At 40.0% G+C, this 12,723-nt stretch overlaps 1 protein-coding gene and 1 long non-coding RNA gene across 7 annotated transcripts in view; one reads left to right on the forward strand and one right to left on the reverse strand.

Moving 5' to 3' along the window:
* The window catches only part of Dgk (diacyl glycerol kinase 1), a 48,594-nt gene that overhangs the window by 511 nt on the left and 35,360 nt on the right, over positions 1–12,723 (forward strand). For 3 of the 5 annotated variants that reach the window (XM_070212694.1, XM_017157042.3, XM_070212696.1), the window contains exon 2: positions 3,634–3,740. The gene's annotated coding sequence lies outside the window, so the exon portion shown is untranslated. Of the gene's footprint in view, positions 1–54; positions 228–3,633; positions 3,741–12,723 lie in introns of those variants that run through there. The other 2 variants (XM_070212695.1, XM_070212697.1) reach the window with 2 other exon arrangements.
* On the reverse strand, positions 7,223–9,689 carry LOC138912315 (uncharacterized). Of its 2 annotated transcripts, XR_011417839.1 has the most exons (4): positions 9,602–9,689; positions 8,901–9,546; positions 7,575–7,753; positions 7,223–7,502 (listed from the first exon to the last, which is right to left on the reverse strand). It is a non-coding gene; the product is annotated as an uncharacterized lncRNA (long non-coding RNA). The 2 variants fall into 2 exon arrangements; XR_011417838.1 differs by having other exon boundaries at positions 8,901–9,633.

Below are 12,723 nucleotides of genomic sequence, written 5' to 3' on the forward strand. Positions count from 1 at the left end.
GTAGCTACGTGCCCTTAAATTAACCAAAGGCGGGGAGCAGGAAAAGCGCAAACAAGTTTCTGGCCGGAATATGTAAATTCTCAGACACCTTTCGGGACGGTCGGAAAATTCATTCCATCAGTGAAAAGAGCAGCAGTCAGCGGGGAAAAGTAAACACTCGCCGAAAACGCCGATGGACAGGCGGGCCGCAGGAATGATGATGACATAAAGAACCGGGAGCGGAAAATGTAAATAAATAATGGCCAACGGCACACTTAATATTTTTCCCGGTGCCAGTGCATCATGTTAAGCATCCCGAGGTGCAATTACCAAATGTGCCCGCATCCCCCGCTTTGAGTACATCTATATGTGTATACATATACCCATGTTCGATTATGACCCCGTTGACAGGCAAATGTTTTCCCACATACTTCCGCAAAACTCGCTGAAGCCAGAGGGATTCCTTTGCAGACCAAAATTGCGTGCAGAGAGAAAAGCGAAAAGTACAAAGTCGTCAAAAAGTTTCTGAATTTTCATATTCAAATGTCAATACAACTCTTAGAATTTACAAAGTACATAAACTTCTTGGAAAAATGCTTTCAACTGAATTTCAAGCGAAAATCAAATTAAATTTATTTGGGAAAAAATGCTCTTTAAAAGTCGGATCACTCTCGAAAAATCCGACGGTGCAGTTATAAGTTGGTACTCGGCTACCAGCCATAAGTCTCATAAAGATTCTTTGATTTTCTCTCTCTGCACACAACAATTATCGAGCAGAGGCCATAATTCGCGTGGCGCTGAATATTCGATTTGATTTCCCTTTTCATTAGCTTTTCACTGTTAGGAGGAAAAACAGGTTTCCAATTAAACGCGCTTCTAGCGATTTCGCGGAAATTTAGATTGCGTATTTTTGGCATTGTCCAACGGGCAGATGCCCATTCCTGTTCGATTAATGATTGGTTCATGCCGAGTCCAAATTCAATTTATTTTGTTCCAAACAGCTTCGATTTATTTTAGTTAATGGGCCATATTAGCTATTTTCGTTTCCCATGGCAGAGCTGTTAATGTCTTTACATTTTTAATGGACGTTCCTGGGGGCGAAATTGACGGAATGGTGACGGCTTAACTTATGCTCCGCATTTCCATCATACCTGCGTATTTATATGTATTTTCCTCGCGACCCATCATAGCGTTAGTCAATTTCCATAATTAAAAGTGTCAAGCAATTTGCTCAACGTCCGGGAAAAGGCAGGAGGCAGAAGCGGACGGGAAAATCGGGTAACATCCGTGACATGAAGCAGGGATAAAGGAGCAGACAGTTGCCAGCAGGCTGGCGGGCGACATGTCCTGCAATTTGCTTCTGATTCAATTATTTTTGCCCATTCATTTTTCGCTCCCCTTTGCCGTTTGCCTTTTACCTCGCATCTCACCTGGCGCCCACGTGCATAATTTGATTTTGCAGCACAAAGTAAACAAATTGGGGGGCAAAAAGTGCAGCAGGCTTCCACAGGGATGCTCCGTTTTCAAAAGCTTGCGCTTTTTCATCTCGCTCACTACCTCACCCTACACTACACTTGGCTAAATCTTTAGACTACTCTTCCCACAGACAATTTGTCGCGTAGCTACTCTACGGGCTACTGCTATTTAGCTGATGTTTTTATCTGCACCCCTGTCCGTCGTCGGTCTAATTTGCGATAAACTGACACAAGATTGCAGCTACTTTATTCAAATTATGTGATAAGCCGCAGCGTCGCACAGCCAGCAAAGCAAACAAAATGGCAAAAATAGCACGCAAGCTCGGAACAGAAATGTGACACAGCACCCAAGTATCCCAAATATCCGAGTGCCCACACCCAGCCTTGGTTTTTCCTTTTTTTTTATTATTTATTTTTTGTTGTGTGTGCAGCACGCAAATCAGTGAGGCAAGCATTTTGCCCCAGGGGCGTGGCGTTCGCATTGAAGTCGCCAGCCCGCTCTGCCTCCGTTTCCCCCAAGTTTTCCTCGCCCGCGGTGAGATACGCGATATGCAGAGAAGATACGCGGCACAGCACATAACACTAGGCAACAAAGTTTACCATAACAATGGCGCTCCGCGGACAATGAGAGATTGCTTTTTAAATTTGTTGTTAAGCCAAGTTCAGGCTCACAAAATATTGGCGAAGCAATACAAAGAATGGCCTTGAATTTCCATTGAAAATAATATGCATGCAAATTGTTATATATTTTCTTACGCTTTCTACGAAAAGTCAAGGTCATTGCACGTATATTTTGTGAGCAATTTTATTTTAAAATGTTTGGCTCTTTCATAAGCAGCTTATGCTTTGCTAATGCATTTTATATTTGATTTTTGTATTAGAAAAGTATATAATAGATTATAAAGTTAGGCAATAAATATTTGTAATTTATCAATCAATAAGCTAAATGTATTTTGTACATTTTGTACAATTAACGAGTTGGCCAGTGTAATGGCAGCGAGGAAAAAGAGCCATTCGGTTCTCTGTAAATTTCATTCATGTCAGTTTTTTGTTTGCCCTGCGCTGATTAGAGGAGCTACGCAAACGAGGCGCTGGCTGATAATTTGCCAAATACTACAGATATGGATATGGCAATGACTACTAACGAGCATTTAATGGTAGCGACTTATCTGCCCGCCAAGTGCGGCAAATCGAAGTTTGACTTCACTATTAAATCGATCCAATCAGCGGCATTACGCATACGCCCCGTGCGCCTTGCTGAGCTGTGCTAATGAAATTCCTTCAAACTTTATTAAAATACCATTACGCATTTGACCGAGCTCTTTGGGGGTCTCGAGCCGAAATAATTTCAATTTCACACATTGAACAACACAGAAATTATTTCAGCAACAAACTTTGATGTCAAAGTTTTGCACTATTCACAATGTTTAACATGTGTTCCAAGTTTTCTCCACAGAGGACAGAAGGGGAGGCAAGTGTATATAGTTACAGTCGTGGTTAAAATAATATCTTCAGCTAAAGATATTTATTTGGGATTTATTATTATTATTTTTTGTTTACATTAAAAATCTAATAAATACATTTTTGTCAGAATCAACATACTAATCCTTAATCCTATAATTATGTAAAGACTAAACCGACGTGTTTTTTTTTAACCTCAACCGTACTTGCCTGTATCCGACCATATGTTTCCCATGTACATATATAATTTGGCATTGTTTGCGGTGGTGCAAAGGAGAAAAGTTTTCCTTGCATTGTGCAGACGACTCCATTAGAATGAAAAATGCGCTCAGACGACCGAAACTTCCACATCGCTTGGATATTAAGATAAATTTATTGCGGAGAAAATTCAGAGACTCTGGGCGAAACTTGAAAGACACAATCACCGGTTTAGGACTTGGCCAAGAAGGCATTGTATAAACAACGCAAGTTGCAGCACTATTTGTTGGCCAAGTTGGGTGCCTTGATTAAAAGTAAACTCGTTGAATTAATTATATAATTCGTTTGGGCCATGGCAATTAACACTTTGGGCGACTCAACCTGGAGTAAAAGCGATTGAGTACGAACAACAATATTTACGGCACAAACATGGAGTGTTTGCTCAGCCTTATCCGATGTTTGCCCAAAAGATTTCCTCACAACTTCCGCTGACTTTCTGTGTTTGCTAATTTCTTTGCAGCATGCACTAAGCCCAGGGAGGAGCTAACCCATCTCCCGTCTCTTTCCGGCTCGCTCCCCTGTCGCCGTCCCTTTCTATTGAAGCGCCACGGAAGAAGCAGCAGAAAGGTATGTAAACACGTATAAATAGTCAAATAATTCGCTTCTTTGGGGCTCATCAAAATGTAAGCAATCCCCCATCCTCGGGGAACATTACTCTCGTATCTTGTATCTGTACACAGAAAAAAACAACTTAAAGCCGTTCTTATATTAAACAAACTTGGAAAATACAAATGAGGATGGATTTCCTAACCCCTGATTTTACAGTCAGTCAAATCTTTCAAAAACAAACTCTTCAGGAACGAAAAGTTCTTGGATGAGCAGTTGTTTTTTCAGCGTATCTGTATATTAATATGTATCTGTATCTGTCTGGGACATGGCTGTTAACCCTTGTTCGCCCCTGTTTGCCGGCGGCCCCAAAGGTTATGCCAAACATAAATTATTTGAGCGCGTGTTCAACAGAATGTTGAATAAATAAGAGTGCGGCCTGTTTGCGCTGTCATAAAATGCAAAAGGCGCCCGCCGAGAGCCGTGTAAATAATTTAATTTCATTTTGTTGCCACTTCTATCAACTATCAGCATAATGATGAATGCGTGTTTTGTGGAGCTACTTTTACGGCGCATAAAACACTAATAGGAAAGCCATTACAAAGGAGGCGATAAAAGTTGCACAAATTATGGTCGTAAAACAATTTATCAAAATATGTGACATTAACTACCCCGCGCGCACACAGCCATCACATGTCAATCATCGAAGGACGTGCTCATTAGGCGTGGCCCGACCAATATACCATTTTTAGTGCAATAATTATCCGACCCTTGGCATATTGTAGAGCGAAAATATAAATAGAAATAGAAAAGGAAATGGCAGTGGAAATAGGAATAGCAGCGGAAATGACACGGCGGCCATTGTTGGAGACCCGATAGCTCCGGATGTTAATGAGATGCAAATAAGGCTCATGTGCGAAAACGATTTGACCGACTTGGCATTTGCCATTCACCATTTGCCATTTACCATTTGCATATGTCCCAGATGCGGATATGCGACTATGCGAATAAGGACTCGGACCAGGACCTTTGCTATACGAGTATTTGCGCATTACGGCCACAAATACAGGGGCATTGGCGAACACAAAGTGACGGCAATATGTGATAATGGCGTCTGACAGCCCCGACAACAGTGTGTGATTGTGTGAGTGAGTGAGTGTGTGTGAGTCTGGGACAGGAGCGGCTGCCTCGTCCTTTGTGAGAAAAGTGCTGTTGGGCGGCTCACAAGGACGCTTCTAATCCAAAGTCCGTTTCGGGATGTGCCATTCAGGGTTAACGTGCTGTAAAAAATCGTCCTGCAATCGCGAGTGTATGTACGAAAATGGGCACAAAACGTAATATCCTTACGAAATTGGGAACAAAACGCGTTAGCACAACATAGAGTTTCCACAATTTGTATGTATGTCAAAAAAAGGAACATTGTTTTCAAGTAAATTATAATGTTTACTTGATGCCGATTATCACTGCCAATGGGATTTTATTAACGGCTGCAATAATTTGCCAGGCGCAAAAAAGGATATATTAATTAATAGCAATTAGTTTGTTTTCATAAAAAATTTTAAGTGGATTCAATGAATAATTATATAATTATATTTCACAAAATGGTACTTTCATTAAAAAAAATTTTGCTAATTGTTCACTACTTACAAATGTATCAAAAAATTTAACTGAAAGCAAAATACTCCAACTTATGTGTTTAAATTTTTAAAATAGACTGGCTTATACCGAGTCTGAAACGTATGTTTAGCAAATAAAAAGGACTACAATACCTTTCCTTTTCGAAGGGTGTGCTTTTCCTGATACCCTGACAGATATCGGTTCTCCTCGGATTAGATGCTGTGGCATTCGCATTTAGCCTGTCAAATGTGCCAGTCAAAGCTGCCTCCGCCCTTGCATATTTTATTCGGTCGACTTGCCTTTGTCTTCGCCAACGCGTGGCACTCCAATTAAGCGACAAAATGCCTTCAATATTTTGTCATGTCTTTGAGTTATTCGAGTTTCGAGTGCTCGAAATTTGTAACATGTGTCAGGCATTCCATCTCAATATTGGCCAACTGTCGCCAGTGGCAACCCGAGAATCCACACCCAGCCTTCTTTTCGCACCCAAAACCGAGTGGAGTGGCTGATGACGATGATGATGACGTACGTACAGCGGGTGCAATCGTTGCAATCGCTGAGAACCCTTAATTGACACACATGAATGCCGAGTGCCGAGTACTGGACGTATTTTTTCAGCTTGCCAAATTGTTGAGGTGAAGCACAATCAATTTTTCATCTATCTCTGGCTCTGACCAAAACAAATACACACACTCGCCGTTGAATGTCAATAAACCGCACTCGCACACACCGGCGGGAGTATCGTATCTGTGAGTTAAACAATAATAGGGCAGAGACAAATCCGTTACTCGCAACGCCATCGACGTCAACATTTCAATGGCCATTTTCGCTGCGGTCGAAAGGGGCTCTGACGTCAGAGGCCGACCGGGTGGTGAGTGCTATATGCGGTACGCTGCACTGAGAAAATAAGCAGTCAAGTAGCGAAACATTATTTATATTCTCAGTTATAGCCCCTGGCTTAGTAAGTAAAATAAACAGCTTTTCTCGCTCCCACGCATGTAATTTATGCTTCCATACTGCTCTCTTTCTCAAAAGTCAAAGAATCCCCGAGAGAGAGAAATCGGCAAAATGACATTATTTAATATCAATTTTACCAGTATTGCGTGGTAAAAACGACCTGCGTATATCGATTTGATAAGGAATTTTTGTATAACATTGAGATGCATTTCTCTCTATGTACTCACTCGGTTACGAGATACCACACAGATTTATATTCCCTATCCATGTGCGTTTGTAATTTGGGGCAGCCGAAAAGCGTTTGCTATTTTAGGTTGTGTGTTGTAAGTGCGGGCATTGCTGCAGGCCAAAACGAATCCGAATCGATTTGGCCATTGCCCGTTGGCCCAGGAAATACTGCTATTTCTCATCTGTCACGCTGACCGGAGGGGCGTGGCCCGGCTTAAATATCTCTTGGAAGCGGCGAAAAAAGGAAATAAAGAAAAAAATCCTGCGAGATTCCGCTTTAAGGACTCCGGCACTCAGCCACTTGATTTCTCGGTCTTTCATGCACTTTGCCCCGCTTGTTTTGCTGGTACAAATTTTCCACTTTAGTTCATCAAATATTTAACCGCAGGGGAACGAAGCTGAGGCATCCGTGTAAACATCCACGAGTTCGGAAAGCGGCTAAAACCGCAACCAAAACAAACTCAAACAAGGCGAGCAAATCTGGAAATCTTTCTAATTGTGGCAATTCAATCAAATCGCCTTCCCCTTCCATCGCGAGGCCCTGTTTTTGCTTTCCGCCAGGATTTCCGTGTTTAGTGATGGTAATGATCAAATTAAAAAGTTTATTATTTAGACGAACTTGAAACATCTAAGATAAAAACGAAACCTATGTTTATTTTGTAACTTTCTCTATAGACACATTGCACATTAAATAATGAATATTATTGTTTTAATCATATTAATGCACTGTTTAATTTTAATTAACTGAAAAAGATCTATAAGAAGTGTCATATCTGTTGGCCAATATGCCTCCGGGCTGCCAGGTTGCACAGGTCGGTCGGCCAGGTGCTGCAAATGTGTAAGGTCAGCCATAAGATCATGGCGTATTTTTATATGTGCCGAAAGACGCGAGCGTCCCTCCATTCAGGCATCGATTTGTTTGTTTGCCTGTCTATTTTTATAGATCGCCGGCATGCACGGCCATTCTCCTCCAGCACGCTTCTGTTTATCGAAGACAAAACAGTTTTTATTGTTCAAGAAATTATATTCAGCGGCACATGGACATGAACACACCTCCCAATCTTACAGCGCCCCGAGGGAAAACGGGGCGGGCGAGGTGTGGCGTCATCAATTTCCATTGAAGGCTGTCCGGCCGTCGATCAAAGTGAAAAGTCAGAGGGCGCGCTCGCCGGAGGGAAATCTCTCCAGAAACACGGAATACGGACGGAAATGTATGTTGGCACATCCAAACACTGAAGAAAAAAATTGTTATTTGAACGCTGAATCCAATTAATTATGTGATGTTTCTAAATTAGCAAAAAATAAACATAGAATAAGTAATTCGGTGAAGGTTTTTTTTTTAATGTTCTTCGAAGTTTTATAATGTTTCTATTTTTCCAAATTAAATTCAAAAATAAATAAAATTTAAAGTCAAATGTAACTGTGAATATATACTCAAACTTTGAATACTTTTTATTTCTCGGAACTTTTTGTGCTCCATTACTTTTTTGCTCTGTTAAGGATGACATGGCGAAACAGTATGGGAATCGGGCCGTAAATGGGTTCAAGTTGGGGCAGCAGGATTGGGAGCGCAGTTATGGTGCCTACGTTTATGGTTATGGCCCGGGCTTGCTGGGAATTTTCGCCGGGCTTCCTTTTTGCCCGTGGCTGCTCTTTATAGGAGACTTTGTTGCCGGAGTTATTTTTGGCATAAAACATTTTCGAGCATTAATTACGCATTCACGGCACGTACTTGTCGGTCTTTTGGCGTAAATAAAATTAAAAGTTCGCCCCTCGCCCGAACACCCCGCTGCTCCTACTTTCGCTCCCATCACGCTGGCAATAAAACAAAGTAACATCAACTGTTTAGCTGGCCAATTAACAGCAATTAAATCGCGCAGAAATACAAAGAGCGAAATGTCTGCATCAGTCGGTTGGACCAGTTTAAAGTGAGATGGGAAAGCTGGCGGGGGAAAACGGAAAACCATTTTTCATGACCATGGTGCTGGAAAACTGAAAGCAAACAAAGGCCAATGGTGCGAAGCAATACCTTTTGAATCAGCGTCAATTGAAGGTTGTATCAGCTAAGGGCTAACACTTGGGCTTTAAAATTAAATTAGTTGTTAAATAAATATTTTTGGTCTCTATGGAAAGCCAATGATTCTTTATAGGTTTTAATTTAAACAGTTCAAGAGTTTTTTATATTGATTTAAATTAGCTATTTGGTGACAAGAATCCATAAATCCTCATTTGACATATTTTGAAACCTTTTGTTAAGTTTCCATCAAAGAGTGTACAATGTACATTCATCGATTACCAATTTATGTAGCTAGCTTTTTATTTATTTTTCTTTGCCAACCAATATTTCTATTTTCGATGGATGGTTTTAATGCTACTTGCCTGGGGCTATTGACATTTTATATCGCTCGAGTGTTGGTCCAAAGCTTAGAGCCAAATCCACGCGCGAATCTCATTTATATTTAATTTTTTCATTTCCAACCGCTTTGGCGTCATACTTTGTGCACTTGATCCTCGTAAAAACAGGACGTGACATTACATGCCACGCTGACAATGGGTTCGCGACGTTGAGTGGAAACTGCATGGCATCGGATGCAGACAATAAATTTGATTCAATTGCTGTCACAAAAGCGAAGAGCGCCGTTGCTTTAGCTCTGGCTGTGGCTATGTATTGGATCCCGGTCTCGTTCGCGTCCCCTCCAGAAACAGTTGTCATCTTCCTTTGTTGGCACCGCCTCCAGTCTCGCAGCTGATTGTGCATGACCAGCATTTGATAAAGGAGCATAGCTATAGCTGTGGAACTATGGAACTATAGAGCTCCGGCTGCAAATACAGCCGTTCAGTACCGAAGCGAAATAACAATGACAGCGAGCTTTTCGCTTTCTCCCTGGCAGTCCTTGTGATTCCCCTCCTCCCTTCCGGTCCCTTTGGTTGACAAGCGGAAGTGTGCAAAAAGGCAAAAAAGACGCGACCAGACGCCATGCTTAACGCGCGCTTCCTGCGGTCCGTGTGGCCAGTGTTGTCTGGTCTAGGGATTAGAAAAAGTTTCAAACTTGAAGCTCAAATGAAATTCACCTAAATACATTAGCTTGAAATACACATTTTAGATTAAATTGTACTGGGTAAACTAATTGATATGAACCGATGATCGATTTGATGTTATGTGGTATCGATACGATATGCTCGAAATGTAAGCAACAGGTCAGTTCGAATTTGAAGTGTGTCTCACTTCCACTCATGTATGTAACTTTAAGGGCAATATCGCTCTATATTGATTTGAGAGAAAATCAGAGAGAATCCGAGAGAGAAATTTCAGTAAAAACCTTATGCGTATGCATCGATTTATGCATATCGATTTGACCGCTAGAAATAATCTCTCTAAGGTTATTGTGGAAAATAATAAAGAGTTCTAAATGTTCTTACATATCATAAAAAGTTAAGACAACAACACTAGCCCTCGACCCTGTGCTTAATCTATATTTTTGCCTTCGACTGTATCTGTGACTGTGTCTGGCCAGCAGACATTCGCGGCCAGCTCTGTCAAAGTCAGCGGAAACACGATTGCATTTTATTCCGCAGCCGCGCCCTCCCATCTATCCATATCCATAGTTTTAATTGCTGCAGGGCTCCAGGGCTTCCGCCCCTCCCACTGTGGTATTTTTGCGTTTTTATCCCCGTATTTTATTTAGTGCAGCACATGTCCGGTTCCGTCTACATCTACCAAGTGCCGTTCGATTCCGCGGGGCCTGGTGTGTGACATTTGTTTCTAGGGTCAGGAAGTACACAGAAAAAAAAAGGATTCCCTTACAGGAATTTATAAAAACTGATATAAATAAATATTCAATATCTGTGTTTCAAAAACCAAACAGAAATGCGTATTTAGTTTGTAAGTGTTTTATTTTTGCGTGTACTATTTGAACTGACCATCGGAGCGGGCTCGCTAAACTGACGGTTTATGGCGGAGTTTAAGCGTTTAGCGGGTGGGCATACCGCACACCCACACACATGCGTCACCGTGCGCCACATGCAACACGGTTTTAAGCCCTGCAGCTCAGTTCACACATTCCCCAAAAAGTATGCTAACACTTTTGTTTAGAACGGCCAGAGAACACGGGGATTAAAAAGGGCTTTTCCCCCTCGCAGAAACTCAATGAAACCATATCTAATTTAATATTTTAGTTTACGCAGGAATTTTCTGATACAGATTTAACAGCTGAAACCCATAATAATTTTTACCGTATTTTTTGCTTGTACTTTAAACATGTAATATATTATTATTATATTAGTTATCTGTTGGTTTCTGGGGCTTTAATTAGTTTATGCTAAATATGCATTTCTTGTATTATTTAGTGGAAGACCGTAAGAACGATTTAACATACTCAACAAACGCAATAAATATTCCTTAGTCTGAGCATGTAACCATAAAAAACATGTGGAAACCTCTCCGTTATGAAAGGGAAATTAGTATTCTTTTTTAGTACATATCTCTTGCATAACTGTCGACCTTTTTCACCCCTACTTGCCCCAAAAATGTTCGGAATAAGTCCCAGAAATGCGAGGATTGTTGCCGACAGGACTCAGGATCCAGGACTCAGATTGCCGACGGCTGCTGTGCACTCAACTAAAATAAAATAGAAGCGAGTGAATTGTATGCACTGCTTATTGACAATCTTGCAGCGTGTTTTTTCGCTTTCCCTGACTGTTTGTGCTATTGTCAGCCGAAAACAATGGGGGAACTTACAGCGAGTGCACGGCCCACGCATCAGATAAACAATAATGTCAATTTCATAAAAGCAAACACTCGTTGCCATTCATATTCAGCGGAGGCAAACATTTTTCGCACTCAACGCTCTGAATGCCAAAGGGAAGAGCAATCGATTGAAAATATATTCGAATTAATATTCATGCATGGCTTGTGCTGTATTGATGGATTTATTTTTGCCGATCAAATCAGGAACGTTAATTAAAGAGCGATTCTTCTCAGACTTTTTTCCAAGCCCTTTTTGCAGGGACATATATCCTTTAGCATATATGCTCAGAATTTAAAAGGTAAATTAAGTTTGAGCATTGCCACTGAATGGTCCCTGCATTTCACTGCATTGCCGCTAAATAAATTATTTATACAATTTGATTTACAATTATTTATTTAAAACCCACTTGTATGGTCTATATCGACACAATGCCCTTTAATCCTTTAGGTCACTGTGGACGCCTCTACACGTAGTGACGATTCGCTTAAGGCGAATGTGCAAAAGCTGCTACTATATAGCCCATCTAATAGAGTTAGAAATCTATTTCTAAGTCCAAAACTAAAAGGATACCAAGACTTTTGAAAATCAAATAATTAATTACAAAGAGCGATGAAAAACGGGAAAGTAAAAAGATAGGAAATAAAAGCTAAATTGAAGAAAAATTGATCAAAATGTTAAAGTAGTTAGGCGTTATTAAATTTTTGATACGCGTTGCTACCTAGTTGTTGAAAGCTAATGCTCCGTTCAAGATTTATTATAAAACAAGATATTACCGGCTCTTTATAAAACGAAGATTTGTGTGCTTTTTTGAAAACTCTTAACCTTAACTCTAAACCTTATTATTTATATTAAAGAAATCTTAAAAATTTATATTTTTCAGCATTTCAAACGTCTTTCTATAATTGTAAGAGCGTCTGAAAAGGGTATACAAATTAATAAATTAATTTTAGGCTTATATTTATATTAGTTTAGTTAGGTGTTTTAATTGTAATTTGTAATGTATTTTTGTAATTCCTAATTATTGTTTCTTACCTGCTTATTTAGCAAAGGAACTTGCTTTTATGGCATATTTTCATATATGTTTTTAATCTTTGTTTATTTAAACCAATTTATTTAACATTTATGCATTATTTATCACTTTTGGAAATAAACACAAAAAAACATCCATTTCGCGCTTTTATTAAACGATTAATCGAATCTTTATTTGTTTTTCTTATTACATTAATAAATTCGTATTTATTTGCCAATAGCGTAATTTATATAAAAAAGAAACACCTTTTCGATACGAATAAAAAGCCGACATGATTGAGTGTTTCATAAATTCATAAATCTTGTTTAACTAATTACAATTCAAAGGCAAATTGGAGTGGGCGGGCTCACTTTTGAATAAATGAAATGGTTATTGATGTGATGGAAAAAAATGATTTTTTGTTCGCGATCAGAGTGCGGCGGCC

The sequence above is a fragment of the Drosophila takahashii genome, chromosome 2R (assembly GCF_030179915.1).
Source record: "Drosophila takahashii strain IR98-3 E-12201 chromosome 2R, DtakHiC1v2, whole genome shotgun sequence".
Taxonomy (NCBI): Eukaryota; Metazoa; Arthropoda; class Insecta; order Diptera; family Drosophilidae; genus Drosophila; species Drosophila takahashii.